Source organism: Podarcis bocagei, assembly GCF_964188305.1.
Source record: "Podarcis bocagei genome assembly, chromosome: 8".
Taxonomy (NCBI): domain Eukaryota; kingdom Metazoa; phylum Chordata; class Lepidosauria; order Squamata; family Lacertidae; genus Podarcis; species Podarcis bocagei.
The window spans coordinates 37,322,227-37,334,262 of NC_138133.1; the positions used below are offsets into that span (position 1 = coordinate 37,322,227).

Here is a 12,036-nt window from a genome sequence, read left to right on the forward strand (position 1 = left end):
ATAACTTCTCAATTGGGGAATTGTAGTGCTGAAACAGGAAGGAGAACCATGGGATTTGCAGTTTCCTCTGCTGTTCAGATTTAATGGGAAAACAGAGGAAATGATACTTCCCATTCCCAGACAGGAAATTATGCTCTTGAACTCTCCCTATTCTGGATATGCCCCCATCATTGATTTGTTTGACTATATCTCATTTACATCTCATGGTTGTAGACACAGCTGAGTTGCACACGTAACAAGGAAGATGAAGAGACAGAAAAATGTGTGTGTATGTGTAAGAGAGATTGTTTATCACATTCACACAAGAAAAAAACCCTGTTTCTTCTTCTTTTCTTTGCACAGACCAAGTCTGACATAATTCCTCAGATGTTAATTTCAGGGGAGGGGAGAACAGAAAAACAAACACCCTTACGGCCCGTTACAAATATATTCACTGTAGGATCTGCCAAGGCAACTGCAGCTCAGGTTTAATTGTAGTTGGACAAATGGGGCTAGTATAGCAGTGAGGCAAGTGTAATAACAATAAGGCTGCTTAAATGAGATTGAATACAGCAGCGAGACTGAATTTAACCTTGCATTAGACAGTTTTAAAAGGGCCCTGGGTAATGATGCTTATAAAAGCTTCTGGACAATAATGGACACATTGGGAAAGTTCAGAGCACAACTAGCTTTGGGGAAGTAATGCAATTCCAGCCTCTGCCTCATTGCTAATGGCTAGTTTTTGCCAAAAGCTTCACAGCCCCATAACTGAAATCAAGATGAATCAAGAGAATTACTCAGCAGCTTATAAAAAGGAAATTTAGAGAATATGACATGAACACCAAAATGGATTTTCCTCCTCCCTTCAAAATCTGGATCCGCTGCTACCATCAGTAGCTTGAAATTAGACAGCAGGCGACTGATTCCTTCCTTCATTCCTGAACGGACACTTTAGCACCAAGCTCATAGCAATGTGCTGCCTGGCATGGTTCTAATGCTCTGACTTCTTTATGACATAATATAATTGATGGCATACATGCAGAACAAGTGGTAACCAACCAGATAAACAATTTGTCTTCCTGTTTGCTTTGGAGTGTTGGTAAAGACTTCAAAACATCGTTCCCCGGTGCTAGCTCAGAACAAGAATGCAGATAATATTAAATGAACCAGAAGCTGTTTTGACATGTGTCTCATCCATTAGCTAAATAGCATTGCAAAGCCAGTAGCACACTGACCTTGTTTTGAGATGTTCACAATGACTCTGTCCATTGCAATGTAAGGTGTCATAAAATGGCCACTCCCATTTATAAAGAAATAAGCAGTTTGGGGCACAGGAGAGGGAATATACCTGGATTGATTCCAAGATTGTTTAAAACACCTACCCACCCCAAAACACAACACAACACAACACAAAGCTGAATTCATAATTATTTTTGTTATACTTCCATTAAAAAAGAAGGGCGATGAAGGTTGGGCTTTCATGTTTTGAACCACCATTATTTCTACTAATTTGAAAAAGCACGCTAGGCAATGCAATCCTAGGTTTGAAAGCAAGTTAGGATGGCTCCTGTGCCCCCCTACAAAAGAGAGAATAGATATGCAAAAATAAATAAATGTATATGTTAATAGATAGAAATACAGTGCATCTCACTTTAGTGGGGAAGATTGTGATCAGGTGAGCTGTGTGGCACTGCTTTCTCACTTTCCCCCACTTTTTTTGTGCTGTTGATGGGAAATTTCAAGTCCTTTGCTCTCCTTTTTTTATGGTTCTTTTATCTTAAAATTGGACTTGGACTTTCAAGAAGAGGAATCCCTCAAATGTCCTCTGAAAGTCCTTCCTCCTGTGTTCAAAGGTGTTTATTTCCTTCTAAGAGGGAAATCCTATGCCAAGATCCACCAGCATAAGTAGTTGGTTCCTGACTCAGCCAGGTTCAATCTGTGCTCATCCTGGTGTTCAGGCAGGGCCAGCACACTCAAGAGACAAGGTGGCTGCCTTGGTTGGCAGGATACACAGTTGTGGCTGATCCAGCCTCCAAGGAATGTCTCACCACCTGCTGCTTCATGGTGCCCACAGCAGTGGCTGCTGCCTCTTTGGAGGCTGGGTCTACCTCCTCCTCAGCAGAGCCCCCCAATGTTGCCTCCTCCCAACCCCTGTACCTGATATTGATCTTTATTTCCCCCCTTTTTTCTGATGTAGCTCTTCACTCCCCTCTTCTTTTCTGATAGGTAGGGGCATTCTGTGGTTTGCCTCAGGTGCCAAAATGGGCCCATCCGGTGTACTGGGCATGGTGGGGCTGGGACCAGAGAGCAAGGATTTAGGCTGGATTTTCCACTCATTCAGCTTGGTCACATGGCAGTCGGGCATAGACCACTATTTTAAAGGCCTCTTTTTCCTCTGCCAGGGTTAGCCAGAGTAGCTGCTGTCCCACTGCTGAATGTGGTTTGGATCTGGTATAACTTTACACCAGTTTAACTTACATCAGTGTGCCTTATGCTATCTTCTTGTGCATGGGATTGCTCCCTAAATGTGTTTAGGATTGCAAGCAATTGTTGGTGTAAGAAGCAACACTTTATTAAACTTTAGTACAAAACACTTCCATCTTGGTTAGCCTTCCAGCCTGTTCTGTCGGACTTCTTTTCATAAGCTGGCCACACCCTTTTGTTCCTAATCTATTTCTCCTTGTTTCTTCCACCCCATTTCTTATAGGAGCCTTCCCCTCACATAAACTCTCTTGGAGCGATAATATGGGATTGGTGACTATTTTTGAGAATAATACTACTGAAAGCTTCATATTTATAAGTCTTCTTAAAGGTATCACACTATTCTAAAACTTAATCAACTGATCAGAGGTTACTTAAATCCTGATTTAAGGTTTAAGCTGGATTTTGAAATGGTTATGTCCCCATTATATAAAAGAGGTTATATAATAGCGTAGATACATTTTATTATATAAATGTAATAAAAAACATGTTTGAACTTTGCTGTGTTGTTTAGTCGTGTCCGACTCTTTGTGACCCCATGGACCAGAGCACGCCAGGCACTCCTGTCTTCCACTGCCTCCCGCAGTTTGGTCAAACTCATGCTGGTAGCTTCGAGAACACTATCCAACCATCTCGTCCTCTGTTGTCCCCTTCTCCTTGTGCCCTCCATCTTTCCCAACATCAGGGTCTTTTCCAGGGAGTCCCTGATGTTGGGAACTTTGCTGTAGTAGGGCTTTATTATGGCATTATCTGAGGTAGGCATATCAACAGGAATCCCAGGCATGCAATAGGTTGCTATCCAGGATAGTGGAGAATGAGTTGGGAGCACTATACAGTCGTACCTTGGAAGTTGAATGGAATCTGTTCTGGAAGTCTGTTCAACTTCCAAAACATTCAGAAACCAAACTGTGGCTTCTGATTGGCTGCAGGAAGCTCCTGCAGCCAATCAGAAGCTACAGAAGCCCCGTCAGATGTTCAGGTTCCCAAAGAACATTCACAAACTGGAACAATCACTTCTGGGTTTGCGGCATTCGGGAGCCAAAACGTATGAGTTTCTTTTTTAATATAATGTTTTTTATTCATTTTCCAATGCAGTGTTATACAATCCATTCATCTTAATTACATCCCATTTCTCTTATTTTTGACTTCCCTCAACTTGTCTGAAAATCCTTCATAGTTTTACTTCTTCCACATTACTTATACTTATATTATTATATATATTAAACCCTTTTTTTGTAATTATTTTAACATTTTTCCTCACAAAGCTTCATTAAAACTAACAAACGTTATCTGATTATCACTTAATTTTTGCATATATTCAGTAAAATTTTCCCAATCTTCTGTAAATCTCTGATCTCGTCGATTTCGGATCCTTCCCGTCATTCTATCCAACTCTGCGTAATCCGTCATTTTCATTCTCCATTCTTCTATCGTAGGTAGCTCCTCTTGTTTCCCAAAACGTATGAGTTTCAGGGTGTTTGACGATCAAGGTATGACTGTATTGAAATGTGTTGCCAGAGTAGCGTGAATCAGCAGGGGTCGAGGGTATAGCCTCAGGGGAGAATCTCTTGCTTGGTGTCAAAACAGTCCATGTATCCCATCAACCCTGAGGCCTGTAAGTGTATTGTGCTCTGATCCCTCTGATGGTATTTTCTCTGCCTCTTCTCGGGTTGGTGGACTTTTTCTTTACGTAGCCAGGTTTTCCTCACGGCTCTCCTTTTCAGAAGAAAGCTCCTAAACATTAATCACGCTAATTAATGCTATCAGTCCTTGTTAATTGTTTTGCCTGCCTGTGTCGAATAGCAAAGTGCTTGTGTCCAGACTTGATACTGTGGGGCTTGAAAAGAGATGCCTCTCACTTAATGTAGGGTCAGGACTGAGCAATCATTCCAGACACTGTGTGATATATATTGAATAAATTGTTTTGCTGATTTAACACATGAAATATTCACTAGGAAGATGAACTGTAAAAACAACATGGATGTGGGAAACCACAATGAGATGCCAGACAGGTCTGATAAGTAACTTGCAGTTCTAAAGCAGTAGGGGTGGTTACATGCACATTCAAACTGAATTGCTTGGGATTCCATAGCATAATTACTTTTCCCCCCGCAAATAGAGAGACACACAGATACAAACAGCTTTAAGGCATGATAATGATTTGTGTGAGAACTCCTATTAATTGAAATCAAAACATTCCAATCAGTCATACAATCAAGGCACAGCGAAACTCAAATTTAATCTTCTTAAGTAGTTAAGAAATATTTTCATGTAGCACCTTATATTCTACTGCTTCATTGGTATGGAATAATAATAGTAAAAACAACAAAGCTTTGATGAAAACACACAATTCATTTCTGGTTGTAAATGAAAGAGCAGAAATCCTAATGGAAGCTATTGCTAAGTTAATTGCACTGGCCACAGCTGAGCATGTTGTTTTAGAAAGCAGTGTGGGCACCTTGCGGTATGAACAACAACATCAAAAACCCTGCAGGGAAATAATGCAATGCCTGGATATCCTGCCGTTTCACTGCATCCTTGTCTGCCCTGAAGGGAATTCTCATTTTCAAGTGATTCCATTTTACTTGTGGGGAGTTTGTGCCAATCTAATCATGGATGAGTAACAGGCTCGAAACCTTAATATACAGTGACCATTCATCCATAAAACTGAAAATGTTAAAAGGCACCCTCTGAAACAACTGCGCTCAAGAATTCAAATGCCTCAGTGTCCAAATGTAAGTGATGCCAGGGGCACATCTAATAAGGCTGATAAAATGTAGTTTGACGCTTTTAAATAGATGAAGCAGTTGCGAGACAACACACAGATTGGTTCAGTGGATAACAGTTCTCTGTGGAAATTGTCTGTGCACAGGCTCTGGGCATTATCATAACAGCCACCCCCAAGTTATAAATAAGCACTGGATGAAGAACAAGGGGCTTTAAAAGAAATACTGGCTGGTTCTTTGGGGAGATTTATGCCAAGGTTGCCCAAGGCATTTTTGCGCCTTGTGTGAAATACTTAAAAGATGATACATAAAATTAGACCTGTAACAAGGTATTGTATCCCCACTAGAGCAGTGCATAAGTGGCCTCTAAAATTTTTCCACCGTATTTGTGGGCAGAGAAGTTAGGGGACTGAATTTCTTTGATTGAGAGTGAGAAATTTCTCCATAGGTTCCAAGGATGGAGGCTTACCCAAACACAGTTTTCCATCCTCCAAAATGCCCCAGACCTTCCTGGGCATTGGGTGTGGGAGGGTGATTAATGGTGGCCTCCACAAAAAAGTTTGAGAGTATTAAAGGAGAAAACACCTGCAAAGAGGCCTTCTTTTTCAAGGAAAATCTTTTTATCCAGGCTCATGTACAGGCTATCTGCTGTGGTGGTCCGACTGTCTTTCTGTTTCCTCTCAGTCAATTTGAATGTACTATGGCTGTGGGCATGGACTACTCAAGCACTCTTACCCCACCTTCATAACCCCAAATTTAGTAAGGACTGAGAATGGAGCCATAGCTCAGTGGGAGATAATCTGCTTTGCTTATAGAAAGTCCCAGGTTCAATTCCTGCCATCTCCAGGTAAGGTTGAGAGAGACTCTTGCCTGAAGCCCTGGGGAGTAGCTGCCAATCAAACTGAGCTACATGGGCAATGGTCTGACTTAGTATAAGGCAGCTTTCTATGTTCCTGTGTATCCATGCAGAGCAAACGGCACACCTAGCTCGACCGCAAAAGTGATGGGATCCAGGGAAAAGCAGAGCCATCCAACCAGATTATTCTCGTTTTCAGATTAGCATCACAAGAGCTGCAAGGGAATCTGCTCTCGAAGTGGAGCTCCTGCACCTTTATCTAACCTATATGGCTTAAATCCAAAGGTATAAATATTCCAGTGCTTCTGCTTTAATTGACTCTGTATAACCATGTCAAATAAGGGCTGATGCTTCTATGGAAACCATGGCTTGTAGCAGGATGGAAGACAAGAGAGTGCGAGATGAAATGGCTCTCAGATCGTTTGGGCCACATTTCTTGACATTCTAACCGAACAGACACTTCAGGTTTCAGAGAAATCACGTAGATTTTCCTTTTCCTTTATTCCTCTGTCATATGCAGTGCCCATTATTATGGCTTGACGCTAGGTCTTTATGCAGCTATAATGAAAAGGCATGAATGTGACAAATCTGCAGGAATAGGCATGCTGTTAAATGAAAAGAAACAGTTTCTTCTCGCACTGACTTTGATTAGAGGCTCTGGATTATTGATGCTCCTGATCAGATGGAGACAAAAGTCTCTTATAGTTGAATGATGAAGCCTCCTCCTCTTACATTCAAATGTAGATATTTCAAGATGTTTCATCACTGAGGCTACATCTCTGCAAAGAAGGGGAAATATTCCTTTTAATTACAAATGGTGGCTGGGATCCAAAGAGGTATTTCAGCTTAAGAGTGGTCCACTGGAAAGAGTGACATTTTCCCCCCTATGAGCAACTGATTGTGGTGCCTGTAACAGGACTAAGAAAAAGAAAATCTCCCAATTTCAATGCCACGCCCACTGTTTTTAGGCTACAAAACCGAGGGTGACTGGTGACTGGAGGGGACAAAAAGGAAGTGAAGGTGGCAGCAACAGCAGTTCCAGAAGTCTGGAATGCTGATGACCACTGATTTCTCTGTTCTCTACAGAGGTCCTTTGTAGCCCTCACTGTACAAGTGGCTTCATCAGCATGTGGAGTCATTCTGCAGCTAAGGAGAGGGAAGACAATGTTGGGGTGTGTGTGGTGTGTGTAATTGCATCCATTAACCGGTAGGGCTGTCTGGAGTAAAGGGCTGCCATCACCAGGGCATACATACCAAGAAAGAATGGAAGGAAGGAGGTTTGCTGGGGAACGGGTTTAAATCTTTCTGGGGGAACAATACCCATATGGGTGGGATATGTCTTTCCCAGGGAGGGAAAGGGATGAGCACTAGACTGGGAAACAAGTAGGGCAGGTTTGAGCCCCACCAAGGGGGAAATGATAGGAATAATGACAGCTCGTGTGTGGCCAGGGATAATCACACATTGAAGCACTTAGCAGAGGCAGATTTAGGGCAGCGTGATTGGTTCCTCTGCACTGGGTCCCGAGCCTAGGGGGTGTCACAAGGCATCACTGCTATGACAGAGTAAATTAAGCAGAATGGAAGGTCAGAGGTGGGGGTGAGCACACACTGAATTTTTGCCCCTCACAGAGCGCGGCTGAAATTTGAAAGACCAAAGACTACCCCCTGCACTTAGTATTATGTAGCCAATCACATCACACCCAGCCATAGCATAAGGAGCCTGATCCACAACTTGTCTTCTTGCACCAGCCAGAGCAAGAGGTGTAGAGGGTCAATATGTTCCTTTTTTTTGTTGGTACATCACACTGATGAAAATGGCCAAAATGTATAGATTAAGCTCCAATAAATGTTGGAAGTGTAACGAGAAGGATAGCACTTTTTATCATCTATGATGGAATTGTAAAATAGTTAAAAATTATTGGGAAATGATACATAATGAAATGAAAAAATGTTTCAGATAACTTTTGTTAAAACAAAACAAAAAAAATTGTTAGGAAATTTAGGGCAAGATTTGCCAAAGGAAAAGCATAGAATCTTTACTGAACTCATTAGCAGGTTTCGAGTGAACATTTACAAGTAACAAAATGTATATAAATTATAAGATCATGCACTGGATCTCTGTTGGATGTGGCACTCCTCCCAGTGGGGTGACATCTCCACCTCATTATGACCTTTTCCATTCAGCAGATCTGGACTCTGCTGGTTAGTATCCTAAAGCTCTCAACTGGTATCAACGAAGCACTGCTGATTTAGGCGTTGTCTTTTCATTTTTTTTTTTTATAATAATTTTTATTGCGTCTTTTTCCACATTACAGATATAACAATAACAAAAAGTAAACAAAAAAAAAGAACACGAAAAGGCAAATAAAAAAAGAAAAGAAAAAAGAAGAAACAAGAACAATAAAACCAGACCATTTCATCAACTTATTTCAAATTTCTATCGAACTTCCCCGCGTCTCCCCTTAATGCATTCTTGACAATAAAGTTATCAGCAAGTTATAACCTTGTTTCGTATGTTTTTTGTATTTTCAATTACTATTCAAGTTTAAATCTCTTATATTCCAATTGTTTTAAAAATCTTACAATGTTTCTTTTTTACCCATTTAAACTTTGATTCTTCCATAGATAATTCAACTTTCATAAATAATCTGCTTATATTGCTGGGGCTGACATTCCGAATCATGCAACATCTTAAGATTCATATAATTTATAATACTTTTGCAAATAGTCCTTAAATTTTTTCCAATCCTCCTCCATCGCTTCTTCTCCCAGGTCTCGGATCCTTGCAGTCATCTCGGCTAATTCCATGTAGCTCATCAATTGCGTCTGCCAGTCCTCCAGTGTGGGCAAATCTTGAGTCTTCCAATGCTTAGCAATAAGAATTCTTGCTGCTGTTGTAGCATACATAAAAAAGGTTCTGTCCTTCTTTAACACCTTCTGGCCGACAATGCCCAGAAGGAAGGCCTCTGGTTTCTTAGGGAAGGTGTATTTAAACACCTTTTTTAACTCATTGTAGATCATTTCCCAGTAGGCCTTCAATCTTGGGCAGGTCCACCAAAGGTGTAAGAATGTCCCCTCAGCTTCCTTACACTTCCAACACTTGTTATCGGACAAATGGTATATCTTAGCCAGCTTGACCGGGGTCATGTACCACCTGTATACCATTTTCATAATGTTTTCTTTCAAAGCATTACATGCAGTAAACTTCATACCGGTGGTCCATAACCTCTCCCAGTCTTCTGACATGATGTTATATCCAATGTCCTGAGCCCATTTTATCATAGCTGATTTAACTGTCTCATCCTGAGTGTTCCATTTAAGCAGCAAGTTGTACATTCTCGATAATAACTTGGTCTTTGGTTCTAACAGCTCTGTCTCAAGTTTCGATTTTTCCACCTGGAATCCTATTTTTTTGTCTAGCTTAAAAACCTCATTAATTTGGGCATAATGTAGCCAACCTTGCACCATACTTTGTAATTTTTCGAAGCTCTGCAGCTTCCATTTACCTCCAATATTTTCTATTATTTCCCAATATTTCGGCCAGTAGGCCTCCATATTGGGTTTTTTTCGAGCTTTGGCCTCAATTGGTGATACCCACCTCGGAGTTTTGCTTTCTAATAAGTCTTTGTATTTTTTCCAGACCATAAATATTGCTTTTCTGACAATATGGTTTTTAAACATTCCATATGTTTTTGCCTTGTCATACCACAAATACGCATGCCAACCTAATGAGTTATTAAAGCCTTCCAGATCCAGGACATCAGTGTTTTCCAACAAAATCCAATCTTTCATCCAGCAGAAGGCTGCAGCTTCGTAATATAACCTTAAGTCCGGCAGGGCAAATCCCCCTCTCTCCTTTGCATCAGTTAGTATTTTAAACTTTATTCGGGGCTTTTTGCCCTGCCAGACAAATTTAGAGATATCCTTCTGCCACTTTCCAAAACATTCCACTCTGTCCACAATCTGCAAGGCCTGAAACAAAAACAACATCTTTGGCAAAACGTTCATTTTTATAGCTGCAATTCGGCCTAACAAGGATAACTTCAGTCTTGACCAAATTTCTAAATCTTTTTTAACTTCTAACCAACATTTCTCGTAATTATCTTTAAATAAATTCAGGTTCTTGGAAGAGAGATTAACCCCCAGGTATTTCACTTTTTTAACAATGTTTAGTTCTGTTTCCTTCTGAAACCCTTCTGTTTCAGTAGCTGTCAAATTTTTCCCTAACACCTTAGTTTTTTGTTTGTTCAACTTGAAACCCGCCACCCGACCAAATTTCTGTATCAGTTCCAGTACTTTTTTTGTACTAGATTCTGGCTCCTCTAATGTTAAAACCAAGTCATCTGCAAATGCTTTCAGTTTATATTGTTTCACTCCGACCCGTATTCCTTGTACCTGCCGATCCTTCCTTATCATGTTCAGCAAAACCTCCAGGACTGAAATAAACAATAAAGGGGACAGGGGGCACCCCTGGCGTGTTCCTTTTTCAATCTGGAGTTCTTCTGTCACCACATTGTTCACTATCAACTTAGCTTTTTGTTCGGAATAGATTGCTTCTATTCCGTTCTCAAACCCCCTTCCCACTCCCATCCCTTCCAAGTTTTTCTTCATAAATTTCCAAGAAATATTGTCAAAGGCTTTCTCCGCATCAATAAAAATTAACACTGCTTTAGTGTTAATATTTGTTTGTAAAAGTTCCAGAATATCAATAATATTCCTAGTGTTATCAAACAAATGTCTACCTGGGAGAAAGCCTGCTTGGTCCTTATGAATTACTTCATTTAAAACCTTCTTAAATCTATTTGCCAAAATGTCTGCAAATATTTTGTAATCCACGTTTAGGAGTGAGATGGGACGGTAATTCTTGAGTTGAGTCTTTTCAGTTTCCACTTTAGGTATCAGTGTGATGAATGCTTCTTTCCACGTATCTGGTGCCCTTCCTCCCTCCATAATCTGGTTGCAAACCTCCATTAATGGTTGTATCAAATAGTCTTTTAACGTCTTATAGTACTTGGAGGTAAGTCCATCAGGGCCTGGAGATTTGCCTAGCTGCATATTCTGAATGGCATCCTCAATTTCCTGTTGTGTTATTTTACAATTCAAGATTGATCTCTTCTCTTGGGATAATTCTGGTAGGCCATTGTCTTTCAAGAATTGTTCTATCTCAATTACTTCCTCGGACCCTTGTGTAAAAAGTTTTTTAAAATATTTCTGGAAGCACTTTCTAATTTCTCCCGGTTTCTGAATATTTTTCCCTTCAACTTCTAGATTGGTAACATAATTTAATTTTTGTCTCTTTTTCAACTGCCAAGCTAGCAGTTTCCCACATTTATTCGCAGATTCAAAAGATCTTTGTTTCATTTGTTTGATTTTCCATTCCACTTCTTGGTTGATCAATTTCGTATATTGTGATTGGTGGAATTTGATTTCTCTTAGAGTCTCTTTTGATTTTGGATTCAATCTTAATTTTTTCTCTCCTTCTCTTATCTTCTCTAGTATCTTATCCTTTTTCCCATTCCAGAATTTTTTCTTAATCGTATTCTGTTGTATCAGAAACCCTCTCATAACAGCTTTACTTGCGTCCCAGATTATTCTTTTTTCCACCGAGGTGTTCAAGTTAATTTCAAAGTAGTCCTTTAAAGCTTTTTGGGCCTTCTTTACAATCTCTTGATCTCTTAGCAGGTTGTCATTCATTTTCCATCTGAAGGAATCGGCAGTAGTAAATCTCATTTCCATTTTCAGAGCGTTATGGTCGGAGCAAGTCTTTGGGCAGATTTCTACTCTTGTAGTCTTAGGTGCCAGCCCTCTGGTTGTCCAAATTTGGTCGATTCTTGTCCATGACAGGTGGGCCTCAGAAAAGAAAGTTCCTTCTTTACCTAGGGGGTTTCTCGTCCTCCATAAATCAATCAAATCCATATTGTCAGTTAGTTCAAAGAAGGTTTTTGGTAGTCTTCCATCTTTAGTCAGATTCTGGTTCTGTGACTTGTCCATAAG

At 40.3% G+C, this 12,036-nt stretch overlaps 1 protein-coding gene and 1 long non-coding RNA gene across 3 annotated transcripts in view; both read left to right on the forward strand.

The window, feature by feature from the left end:
* The window catches only part of FBXO15 (F-box protein 15), a 329,429-nt gene that overhangs the window by 93,052 nt on the left and 224,341 nt on the right, over nt 1–12,036 (forward strand). The window lies entirely within an intron of this gene.
* LOC308593371 overlaps nt 3,914–12,036 on the forward strand; it is a 29,166-nt gene continuing 21,043 nt past the window's right edge. For both annotated transcript variants that reach the window (XR_014010925.1, XR_014010926.1), the window contains exon 1: nt 3,914–3,950. This is a non-coding gene — a long non-coding RNA (uncharacterized lncRNA). The remainder of the gene's footprint in view (nt 3,951–12,036) is intronic.